A 13,596-nucleotide genomic window follows, 5' to 3' on the forward strand; every position below is an offset into this window, starting at 1 on the left:
TGTGATGAGGCGAGTTGCCTGTGCCTGTTCAATCTGCTGTCCAGCTGCTGCTAACTGTGGGTGGGCACCTTCAAGCCCCCTCCTACTCTCCCTTCTTAGGTGTCCTTATTCTAGGGCTGGTCAGCCAGATGGGCAGTGTATAAATAAATCATTATCATTATCATCTTCATTATTTCCCCCCTTGCTAGACCCCCTTCTCTTTGTCACCACTGCCTGTTCATTCCTGCTCTCCCAATCACATCACTGTTTTCCCATCTCCTTGCTTTTGAGGTTCCTTGTGTGTCTATCAGTAGGCAGAGTGAAGCATCCACCTCAGTTGGCTGATTTGTGCCTTAATAATTGGACCGGTACGGAGATTCTCGACTGGTGGGGGAGGGAGGCACCATTTGATGCTCTGTCTCAGGCATCAAAATGACTTGGGCTGGTCATCCTTGCATGCTTGGAAAGGGCATGCTTGGATATGGGCCTTAGCAGGTGCCCAAGACTATTGACCTCTGGTGGTCCCAGAGTGGTTTAAATAAAGAGAACAATTTAAACAAGTACGATTAAAAATAATAAAATAAAAACCACAAGAAACAACAGCAGAGAACTGCAGTCCTCGGAAATCCAAGATTATTAATTCTCTTTCTTGTTTTCTCTTTTAAAAAAAATCTGCTCTAAAGATTACCAAGGATACAATCATATAAGCACACTTACTTGGAATATAAAAAAACCAATAAGGCAGGTTGTGAGAGGCTTGCTGAGGGCAGACTGAGGATGGCAGGACAGTGCCCCATTCACCCTCATTGACCAACATTCACTGGCTACAGGTTCCCACCCTGACCAATGTTGAAAGGCTATAGATGTTGGAGCCTTTTAGCTTAGAAGATAAAAGACAGGCATGAAAGTATCTATTAAAATGCTGGCTGATCTGAAGGAAGCAGAGAGAGAGAGAAAAGAAGCTCACACCCCACCCTTTGATACTAGAATTGGGGGGCTAATGCCATGAAATTCAGGTCTGACATAAAGAAAACACTGCTCCGTTTACATGCCACACACTTGACACATGGCTTTCATTACCACAGGGGCTGGAGATGGCTTCTCTAGTTTAGACTGGCGGTTTTAGATGGATCAGAGACATGCAGGGAGGAGAGCTCAGAGAGTGGCTGTTCATTCACCACGACAACTAAACAAGAGTGGGTGCCTGGCAACAGGAGAAAAGTTACCTCTATCATGGCCCCCCCACTTCCTTCCCCCAGAAGACATTGGTGGGAGCTGTTACCTAGTAGGAAGGATGGCTCTAAGGAAGACCAAGAAATGCCACTGGAACAATTCCCATCATCTCTGACTATCGGCCATGCTAACTAGGGCTGATGGGAGCTGTAATCCAACAACATTTGGAGGGGGACAATATGTTATTTTTGTTCCCGAAACCATACCTGAGTGTCATTTTATTATGAGAATCCTTTGTAACCTGCTTTGGGAGCCTCTCAGGGCTATAAATTAGGATAACAGTATTTTTCTCTTTTTTAGTAGGAACAGGCTCACATTGATGTAAGTTTACATGAAATGAGTGGTTAATTGGACCACTCTTTACTTTATACAAACTGTATATATAAAATACTTTTGCAGAATGCTGCTCGACCCTCAACCAGTCAACTGTGAGAATATAAATATGCCTTCTCCCCAACCAATACTATAATAAGCATAAGCTTGCAAAACAGAGACCCTATAAGTCTTCATCTTTCATTTCTTTCTGTCAAAGACTGCTTCCTTGCAACAAATATTGTTCCTCTTCCCTGGCCCCTTTCCCTCCATAAATGGTAGCGAGCCAGAATGAATCCTCCAAAAATCATAATTCGGCCTACAAACATTTATATGGACGCTTGTGGCAACATAACAGTGATCACCATGCCTCGCTTCAAGAGGACAGGAGGCGATTCAGTAGCGATCCGTCAGCTCTGGTTGATTCACCGAGGAAAAGGAGAATTACAGGGCCCACTGGAGATACGATGAGCCAAATTCCACACTCCTGCAGGAACTGTTCCATGCAATCACTGAGCATGTTAACATATCGGGCGCAAAGCTCACGGGACTGTAGCAAAAGCATATCACAACCCTCCTGCTTTGGGCTTTAAATACCATCTTCCTGTTTCCACTGGAAACCATAGCAAAATTTGTAACACAGAAAGTAGAGGGAGAAGAACAACTTTAGCAATCAAACTGTAGTAATATTATTCGTATTGAATATAATAAGAGTCCTACCAAAGACCCATTTAATCCAGCAGTCTCTTCTCATGGTGACCAACTAGATGCCCACAAGCAGCACCCAAGTGCAACAGCACTCTCCCTACTGGCAATTACCAGCAACTGGCATTCAAAGGCATACATAATGCAGTGGGGAAAACCACTGGTGAAGGAAGAGGAGTGCAGGGGTAGCACAGCAGTGCAATCCCAGTAGGGTGCCATTGCTGCTGCCCCCCCCCCCACGCTAGGTGCCACGCCCCAGCAGTCTGCATGCCACACCCCCAGAACGCGCGTCAGCCTCACCCCTGCCAGCTCTCCAACCCCCCCCCCCCCCCCCGGTGCTAGAGCATGAAGCTCCGCCACTGTGGAACACAGCATATGCATGATGGCTAGCAGCCTGATCTTCCATGAATTTGTCTAATCCTCTAATTCTATAGCTATCCAAGTTAGTGGTCACCATCACTGCATTTGGTGAGAGTGAATTCCATATTTTAACTATGTGCTGCCCAAAGAAGTCCCCCTTTTTGTCTGCCTTGGATCTTCCAACATTCAACTTTATTGGATGTCCCTGAGTTCTAGTAGTAGGAAAGGAGGAAAAACTTATCTCTGTCCACTTTCTCAACACCATACATAATTTTATGCACTCCTATCATGTCTCTTCTTCCTCACCTTTTCTCTGAACTAAAAAGCACCAGATGCTGTAACCTTTCCTCACAGAGGAGTAGGCCTGGCATCAGTAAGTGGTTTTCTGGGGAAGGTGCAAAGAGGCTATTACCACTCCTGACATGGACTGCCTTTCCTGATGTTCTGATGGGTAGCAATATAGTTGCTCACAGTGGGGTGTGTCAGGGACCCCAGGTTTCACAGCCTCACTTATCACATGTACATGTGTGTGTGCTTCTGTGTTTGTTTGTTTGTTTATTTATTTTCATTGCCACCAATTCCCTCAGAATACTTCAAAACTTCCTGGCAGCATAGCTGGGTTTGGACAAAAGATGGACTTAACCACTAGTGACAAGAGAAACTTAAACTTGTTTAATACGGGGTTTTTTTATACACAAGGGAAAACTCAGGGCTGGCTCACCCATGAGGTGGACTGAAGCATCCACCTCAGGTGGCAGAATCCTGTGGGGCGGAGCCTCTATAGGAGCCCCACCAACCCCTGCTACCACTGCTGGGGTCTCTCTCTCGCTGAACCTGTCACCTAGCAACCACTGCTAGACAGGCCTCTAACATTATAAGGCCTCATGACAGTCCCAGAGGACTGTTATAAAAAGTAATAATTTTGAGTGTCATGAAAGATAAGCAAACTGTTGAATGTTTAATTATTATTGTTATTATTACCACCATTAACATCGTCATCATCATCATTCTTAAAGCCCTATATAATTTAGGACCCAGTTGCCTCTTGCTTTATTTTCATGCCTGGGCTTTAAAATATATGGGGAGGCTCTTTTTGTCATTCCACCTCTTAGTATAGACCATGGTTTGGTGACTCAAGACAGCACATTTTGGGAGGTGTCACCCCAACTGTAGAATTCCCTCTCTAATGAGGTAAAGCTGCGACTGACATTGTGCTGTTTTCAGTGCAGCTAAGAACCAAGCCTACCTCTAGGCTTGTAGCACCTTCAGATGTTTGCAAGGTTGCCACATAGGTGGTGCAGCAAATTTATTTTACGTTGCTCCAGAGAGTAGGATCCAAACCACAATGGGTTTGAATTATGAGAAAAAAGAATTTTCACTAAACAGTAGGAAGAATTTCCTTAGTGTCGGAGCTGTTCAGCAGTGGACAGACTGCACTAGAATATGGGGGACTCTCCTTCATTAAAGGCTTTTAAGCAAGCAGAATGTCCACCTTTCAGGGATGTTGCATATAGCAGTGGATTGCTTGCACGGAGCAGGGATTGAACCAGATGACCCTTGAGGTCATTTCCTGCTGTGAGAGTCTGACCCCTCTCCACAACCACCAAGGCTACTGAAACAAAATGAGAAACCCTGTCACTTGCCTTCCAGAAGCTCTGTCTATATCCCAAGTTCCCGAAACAATACACAATTACGTTCATGGGTGTGCAAGGATGATGAAGTAACTGACACAGCCAGGATTAGTTCTGGCCTTTTGGCCTACTACTGTTCCAGCATTTCACAGAGGAGCAAACCAGATGGGTCAGCTGTTTCTCTGTGGTCAGCAGCATGGTCAGCCAAATAATTTTTGAAGGCTGCCTCAAGTCCTGCTGCTACATGATGCACTGCAAAGCAGACAAATGGCTCTCACTTTCAGCTTTGGTGTGGCCTGATCATTGATGGCAGACAATAAACACAACAATTTGTATGTTTAGAAGCCCCTGGATTGGCTATCATACTCATATGACAAGGCTGGGATTGGGAAAGCAAAAAGAAGGAGCTCTGCACAGAGCTGGCAGAGAGCTAATTGTGGGAATGGAGGACTCATCCTTCTTAGCTGTATGCTTGTTTCTGAATTTCACATACTTAGGCCCAAAGGTGAGGAAGTACCACAGCTGGGCTGGCCAGCCAAAGACCTTCAGCCTGAATTGGTTCAATACAGAATGGGGGTGAGCAAACCAAGCTATTCTTATACCCTCACACAATTATAATACAGTTTATTCCAAGACCAAAATAGGTACCTGATGACATCCCTGGAATATGGCCTCAACCAGGGGTACCACCTTGAATAAAATATTAGAGGGGCCCCAGTAAAGCCCCATCCCACCTAATCAATCACATGATGGGGCACACCCATACCATTTGAATTGCAATACCCGTCAACTTTGGGAGCCCCACATTTTATGGGAGGGTGAAGGGACCTCGGCTCCTGGGAGTTGGCTCCTATGGCCTCAATGCCTCCCCCCAACCCCCCAGGAACCCCCTATTCCTGATTTCAGCACCCCAAGCAACATGGTCCTGGTAAATGTATTTTTTCCAGGGCAGCTTTGCTCAGGTGACATGTCAGATGCCCTGGACTAGGATGTCAGACAAGTCCTGGGGCTCCTGGTATTAGGAATTCATAGTAGCAGCGATGATGGTGTTAGGGGTGAAGGGAGGTCCCCAGCCAGTCACCCTATCATTGCTGCCATAGTGATCACCAGGCCAGGTAAATGGGGAGGTGAGGGTAATGAATTCTTCTCCAGCTCAAGCTACAGACTAAGGCAGATTGGAACTTGTGGAGCCACAATGTTCACCCTGGAATGAAGACAAGCATTACAAGCCTTCGCATTCTGAACCAGTGGGATTGTGGAGTTTGACAAGGTGGCCTCCCATAGAAACAGGAACAGATGGTCTCCCATAGAAACAAGACTCCCAGATTGAGAGAAGGCAATAGCTCTATAATATTTATATCACCTGACTCCTAGTGCCCAAAGGATTTTGGGTTGTTGTCATGCAAGTTTCCCAGTTGGAATGGCAGGCGGTTTCATCCTCTGACCAGGGCAGGGGCTTGATCTTCAAGGCTATTCACGCTCCACAGTGACTGGCACTTCAGGCCCTGTGCATCTGAAAACAAACCAACCAAACAATAAGCAGATGAAGTGCTTACTCCCAAGTGTTTCTGCTGCTCTTTGTGAGTATGAACAGAACATCTAGGGTGTTTCATCCCTCACTGCTAAAGTCCTTCGTTCCTTGCTATTAGAGTCCCTGCAAGCAAGCAAACCAGAAAGAGTTATGGGATGGGGCTGGACAACAAGCATTTTGCATGGTTAGGGGAAGAAATATTGGTGGAGGGGAAGAAACCAGGACTAATTTACTTCTGCAAGAAACCATAGCAAGGCAGAAATAAATATGCCAGTTAGTGCAAAAGCAATTGGGAATCTCTTCTTGGCCCCTCTATGGGGTTTGGAATGTGCTGCAGTTTGGGTGGCGAGAGTGGTCTGTCCCACAAGGCTTTCTCTGTGGTTAAATCCAATTATCAGATCTGGCAAAAAAGTTTCCAATGGGGCTGCTGTCTCTTTCAAGAGGGAAACTACATTAATAGGAGAAGCATGCAGACAGACCCCTGAGATGTGGCATCTTTGTGATCTGTAGTGTTAGACATTGTGCATCTCCACCACCACACTTCAACCGCCACACACATATACCCATAGCAAAACCAACAGTGTCAGGAAACTATTAACATCCAGCCCATATCCCATTTTCTGAAATGCAGATTGGGTTGCCTGGAACTTAGTGTGCAGCAGTGCTGGTGGAGGGAGGGAAGGGATGAAAGCCAGTTATTAGAAGCCCCAGAACACGATTCCCCTCCTATATAAATATCAGCCAGAGAAAAGGGGAGGAAATTATGCAAATATAGTTTCCTACAACCCCCTTTGCAGCAAAGTATGCAATTGCAATTTCCCAAAAGAACGGGCAAGAAAATAAGAGCTGATGTTTTTCCTGTCTCAGAGCCTCATAAAACAAGCAGCACATTTTTTTTGGTTTCGGGAAAACAATCATATTACCCTCGGCAATAGACTTTTTTCGTCTTCAAATTTTGCCGAAAAAAATAAAAGAAAAGCAACACACAAAAATCCTGTTTACTGGCAAACACATACAACCACTCCAGTGAAAATGCTTTGGAAAGAGTTAGCATATGGAGGCCAGATAGAGCAAGAGAAACAGGCCTAAAGATAGAAAGAGCCATGAATCTCAGCGGGTGACCCTCAGGCCTAGCTTACCTCACAGGTTGTTGTGGAATTAAAGTGGAACGTGAGGAATTGTGTGTGAAAGAAAGGTGGGATACAAATGCAATTTTAAAAAGATCTGCTTAAAATAAGTTATTCAGGGAAGATTTTCATCCTAGGATGCTGTGTGTGTGTGTGTGTTGTGTGCCTCTGTGTGTGCATGATTCAGTGATAAAATGTGGCATATACCTCATGTGAGCATATATGTGTGCATAGGAGTGTGGTCCTGCACACTTTGGCCCCATTTCATTCTGACCCCACCCAACTACACTGCCATACAGTGGTGCAATATGGGTTAGGGTTGAAAAGGTTTAGCCACCTGGTCCTAGAATTCAGGCAGCTGGTGTGGAGACTTCTAATCCAGGGGCAGGGACCTTCATGTCTCATGGCTCCTCAAAATCACTGGCAATGTTGAGATCTGCTGAAGATTCAGCTCTCCTTGCTTCTCATCTGAGGAGACTTCAGATTTGAGGCCTGTGCAGGGCTGAATCTAGTCTGTACTCAGTACTGTTGACACTGACAGCAGCCCTCTAGAATAGCAGACAGGAGTCTTTTCCCAGCTCTGCGTGGAGATGCCAGAGACTGAACTAGGAACCTTTTGCATAGCTCTGCTATTGAGCTACAGCTCCTGCCCACAGACCTCTAGTTTGCCTGGAAAGGCTCCTCTCGTCCAAAGGGGGGGGGGGTAGGAGGAGGAGAGAAACTAAGGCACCAGCAGATGGAATTGATCCCACAGGGAGCTGCTCTTTTTTACATACTGAGGATAATAATAGGGGAGTGAAACTGACCCCCGTGCATTGAAAGAGCACATGAGAGGGCTTACAGAGCTGTGCAGGGTAGCTTTGCTCTCCACCACTGACCCCACCCCTATGTGAGATGCTCCTTTCTTCACAGAAGGGGCAGGGGGCTTGTGACCCTCCAAATGTCGTTGGACTCTGACTCTTATCAGCCCCTATCACTCCCCCTCTTATAACACCAGAAGTTGCGAACATCCAATGAAACTGAACGTTGGAAGATTCCAAGCAGACAAACAAAAGTACTTTCCCACAGGGTGCATATTTAAACTGCGGAATTTGCTCCTGCAAGAAGCAGCGATGGCCACAAACTTGGCGATGGCCCTGGTTGCCTGCTAGCTCCCTCCTCAGTCTCAGTTTTGTCCTTGTAGAACTTAGCAGGGAGGAAAAGAGTGACAAAGCTAGAATTAGTTGCCTGTCATTGGCTCCTGGCTCCACTTACGGTTGGTCTCCCTGCCTTCCATGCCACTAGTCCCAAAGGGCACCAGCCATCTCTGGTTATTATAATTTGTGCACAAAACACGTGCCCCTACAACATACCTGTGCATTTTCCTTGTGTGTGCATACATGCTTTTCCTACTTAGAATCAAATTCCATGGCATTTAGAAGCCTTAACAGAGGGATAGAAAATCCTCAAAACTAGAAATTATTAATACAGAAAAGTGTTATATTTACTTTTTTAATTAGAAACATTAGTGAAGTGGAGAGCAGCTGTGTGGTCTGTGGGGAGTATCCTTAGTGAGGGGGTGTGAGAAATGGACATGTTTGATCAGGGTCTGGAGTTATCAGTCACTTTTTGCATCACCATAGAATGTTTGCATAACTTAAATATTTGAATACTTCAGATATCACATAAGAACATAAGAAAAGCCTGCTGGATCAGGCCAGTGGCCCATCTGGTCCAGCAAACCAGTCAGATGGGCAGGGTACAAATAATAAATTATTTGTATTAATTATTATTATTATTACACAACTACAAATATACATAGTTTTCTGCCTGGCAATATATACTCACCAGTTTTGCACTTTATTAAACAAATTAATAATAAAAATTAATGACAATCTTAGAATGTTACATGATAAATTATGTCAAATATGATGAGTCATGCAAATCTGTTCAATATAAAACTGAGAATAGGATGCTGGGCTCAATGGGCCAGTGGTCTCATGGAGCAGGGATCTTAGACTTATACAGGTTGTGAAACGCAGCTTTTCTCAGTGCAAAATTTGGCCTCGGGATACACACACACAAACACACACACACACACACACACACACACACACACTTAGTGTATTTTTCATCTTTGTTGGAAGCCGCCCAGAGTGGCTGGGGAAACCCAGCCAGATGGGCGGGGTACAAATAATAAATTATTATTATTATTACACTGTGTGGAGAATGTAGAGTTCTAACTATTGTTAGATTATCCAATACCAATGAAATCACAGTCCAACTTTTTCAACATTAGAAATGCTGAGGATCAGCCTGACCCGGTGCTGTTGTGATCCCAAAGTCACATTATGATATATTTCTTTAAAATTCTGAGTACAGGTAGGAGAGTGCCCACCTTAAAATAACTAAAATTATACACAATGAAAGAAATGAGGAAGAATGCTGAGAAGCCACATAGTGTGCTACTATTGCATGTTTGAATCAGACGTTAGATATCTTGAAATACAAAGATTTTGGGATTAAAATAAAAATAAAAATCAGCTGCTGCTTCTGACAATAAAGTGGTTCCATTTGGGATTTGCATTGTGTAAATCTGTAAAGACCGGTGAAGAGGGCAATGGCTTATTGCACTAACAGCATCATTTTCATTCAGAGGCAGATGTTTTTATGAAAACAGAAGATCAATAGGTCCAAGCAATTGAGCTGACCTGCTGTACAGGAGGGCAGAATTAAAGGAGAATCTTGCTTGGGTTCAAGAAAGCAGCAGCTGTTCCGTTTCCCCTTTGAAAATCCAAGTTACATTGTGAACACAGAACCATAAAACACTGTCCATTGTTGCGTGGATGTATTCAGGAAGTTTCCACTTAGCAAAGGGGCCGCCTTCGCTCTTGGAGCAAAATGGTATGGCAGCCTTCACCAGTCTGGTTCCCTCCAGCTGGGCTGGCTGGAGCTGATGGGAGCTGTAGTCCAAAACATCTGGGTGACTTCCCTTTCCTCTCTCTTGCCTCATTTTTCCAAGCTTAAGTTCAGTTCTCCACATTTCCACATCAATTTGCATTTTTTAAAAAAACTCCTTTTTGCATGTTCTTTTTACCAGTATATGCATTTTTATGCACACTGTACCCTGCTATATGAATTTTTGTACACACTACTTAGCTGGTGAAGTGCATTGCAAAATTCACAGATGTGCAAATTTTGAAGGATGTCTGCATTTCAGTTTGCGTATTGTTTTGGAAAGAGTGAATTAGCTAGGCTCGTCTTTAAATGTGAACTGAATTGTATTTGTCCCCCATCCCCCCTCTTCGCAAATTGAAAAAATTGTTACTTATCATTAAACAAACAAACAAACAAAAACACAGTTAAATATAAATATCAACCCATTTAAAACACCAAAAGATTTTATATACAGTGGTATCTCAGGTTATAGATGCTTCAGGTTAGAGGCACTTCAGGTTACAGACTCCCCTGACCCAGAAATAGTATCTCGGGTTAAGAAATTTGCTTCAGGATGAGAACAGAATTAATTTGCTTCAGGATGAGAACAGAAATTGCACGGTGGCAGCGTGGTGGCAGCGGGAGGCCCCATTAGCTAAAGTGGTGTCTCAGCTTAAGAACAGTTTCAGGTTAAGAACAGACCTCCAGAACACATTAAGTTCTTAACCCGAGGTACCACTGTAATACTAAAGCAACAGGCTCAATACACTGATACCCAGCATAATGTCAAGACCCCTGAGCATGGCCCTGGAAAAACTTATGACTCTCACTCTTTCGACACAAGGCGAGCCCTGCTGGATCAGACCAAAGGCTCATCTGGTCCAGCATCCTGTTCTCACAGTGATGAACCAGATGTCTGTGGGAAGCCTGCAATTGGGACATAAATGCAGCAATATTCTCACCACTTCCACTCTCCACCAGCAACTGGTATTCGGAGACACACTGCTTCTTATATTGGATGAATGATCAGGTATCAAATGATGAAGATGGACATGACAGGAGTTTGTGTAGCAGATCAAGTGACAAAACAACTGATGAGAAGACATACCCTGAAGAACAATCATCATCTTTCATAGAGAGCAGTTAATAAATACCAGGTCTTATTCACTCCAGTTGTTTTTTGACAGTAGTCTTAAGGCAAGCTATCAGCCTATGTCTCCCCCACATCCCTGCCGTGATCAAGTGCTAGACTTGTTTACGTGGAGGAATGAATAAGGTGTTTGGGTCTGATTGATCTTCCTTGTTTCTAGGAGAGAGATTAATTTAAAGACACATGTTGAGAGAACAAAGGTGAGCTGATGTTGTATTTACTTTGAAGTGGTTGGAAGAATGTCTGCTATTCCAACAAACCTCCCCACCCCCTGGCCAGGCAGAGATGGATTCTCCACCACCACCATTATAAATAAATGGCCCCCACCCACATCAGTAGGACTGTAGAAATTCCAAGCTGTGCTTTGATTGAGGAACAGAAGTTGGTGTGGCGGCGGTAATGATGATGATAGTAATTGCTTGAAGTAAGATTGCTGTTTCCGAGTAACTAATTCACTGAATTAAAAAATCTCTGAATTGCACCTTAAAGTAGTTCCTCTAATTTCTGGGTGAACTGAACATGAATGAAGTTTGATTGCAGCCACTGCATTTACCATTTTATCTGACTGAAAAGTGATGCTGCTGTTTAAGCTTATAGATCATAATGGATGGAAAAAATTAAACGAAACAATTGTTCGCATTACAATGCATGTGTGCTAATGCCTTCTTAAGTCTCCTTGGGTATATTTTATACTTTAGCAGAGCAGCTTGCAAAATTCTGAAAGCACACACAAAAAAGCTGAGAACCACATTAATCAATCAAACTATCTATCTATCTATCTATCTATCTATCTATCTATCTATATCTATCTATCTATCTGGAATTGAACTGAAACTGAATTAGTTCCTTTTTGGAGCCAGTGAAATAGATATGAAACCTTTTAAAGATAAACTTCCTATGCCTTAATAATATATTAATGTCAGGTTTTTAATTGGAAGAAGCATTTCATGATATTTCATGAAACTGCTCTCTGAATATAATTTTAAAGCACCTCAAAGTCTTGTGGCATTTGAAAGACTATTTTATTATTGCATGAGCTTTCAATGACTAGAATCCACCTCAAAATAAACTTGTTGCTACATATTCAAAGGGCCACAAGACCTTGCTGTTGTACCTGCAGCAGAACACAGCTCCTTTTAGTGGTTTTGTTGTATTTCTCCACAATTTAATAATTGCTTTTTTAAAAAATGTATTACAGCACTAGGAAGGCCCTTTGAGCATCTAGACCAGGCAAAGTTCAAACCAATGTATACTTACTATGACATCTCACTGTGGGACTTAGGCCATATCTACACTACACATTTAATGAAGTATCATGCCAGTTTAACAGTCATGGCTTCACCCAAAGAATCCTGAGAGCTAAAGCTTGTTAATGATGCTGAAAGTTGTTAGGAGATCCCTATTCCCCTCACAGAGCTACAATTCCAAAGTTCCTTTGCAAGAGGGATTTATTGTTAAACCACTCGGAGAAGTGTAGCTCTGAGGGGAATAGGGGTCCCCTAGCAACTCTTAGCAGCATTAACCAACTACCATTCCCAGGATTCTTTGGGGTTTTAACTGTGTGGTGCAGATGTGGCCTGGCTTTCAGGAAAGTGTTGTAATATTTCAGCCTGAAGGAAGGAAGGAACTAGCCCAGAATTAGAACTGGCTGGCAGCGCAGCTCTTTGGTTTTAACTTTAAAAGCGACACTCTGATCTGGCAATGTAATTTCCCTTGCATCCCCAGTAAATTCTACCAGACGGGAGCGAACTATTATTTAATAAGCATACAGTAGCTGAAAGAAACAAGCTGATGATGTACTGCTGTAAAGGAGCTGCAAGGGGAGGGGGAAAGCGCCTGGGAAATTCCATGCTACTGCATTTAATAAATACTTTTAAATTAGATTTGTGCATTTCCTCAGACTAAGCGCCCAGTTTCCATATGTGGTTTCATTTGGAACTGCCACGCCAACAAGAGTCAAGTGACCTGTTTTGTCTGATGACTTGATTCAGTTATGAGTAAGGTTGCCAGATGCCCCACTTGAAGGCACACCCTGTATTTAAGGGAACGTACCCTATTCCAGCATATCCAAGGTTGCCTGCGTGTATACTGTGACTCCACACAAACAAAGCAAAAGAATGTGGTATCCGGCATTAAGAATGAGGGAGAAAGTTGCATTCAGTTCACATTCAAAGGTGGATGAAGCTAGTCTAGTTCACACTTCCTGAGACAATACGTGACCTGAAACACAGCCATCCTTCAAAATTTGCACCTCTGAATTTTGCAATCAAGTTCTCCAGCCAAATAATGTGTACAAAAATGCATATGTTAGGGGCAAGTGTGCATGACGACATACATTAGTGAAGGCAACAAGTAATAGTGTGTTATATTAGGAAAAATTACTTGCAAAAGTATGTATATTAGGCAAAATATCAAACCAAAACTGATGCAAAAATGTGGATCTGAACTTAAGATCTGAAATATGAGAAAGTGAGAGGAACTGAAGATGATTGATTGATTCATGCATCCCTATCTGGCACAGAATTCAGCCCCCTAAGAATGAACCTTCCTACCTACCTACCTTCTCTAGCCATTGTTATTATAATGCAAATATACATTTGAAAGTATATGGCTCTCATATCTTAGAAGCAAGGATTTGCTGGATAAGAGCCC

The 13,596-nt window shown here is 43.3% G+C and overlaps 1 protein-coding gene across 1 annotated transcript in view; it reads right to left on the reverse strand.

The window, feature by feature from the left end:
* Positions 1-13,596, reverse strand: part of RUNX3 (RUNX family transcription factor 3) — a 152,840-nt gene that overhangs the window by 137,317 nt on the left and 1,927 nt on the right. Inside the window, exon 2 of the mRNA XM_081921503.1 lies at positions 5,584-5,733. The gene's annotated coding sequence lies outside the window, so the exon portion shown is untranslated. The remainder of the gene's footprint in view (positions 1-5,583; positions 5,734-13,596) is intronic.

This window comes from Podarcis melisellensis, assembly GCF_964234715.1.
Source record: "Podarcis melisellensis genome assembly, chromosome: 8".
Classification (NCBI taxonomy): Eukaryota; Metazoa; Chordata; class Lepidosauria; order Squamata; family Lacertidae; genus Podarcis; species Podarcis melisellensis.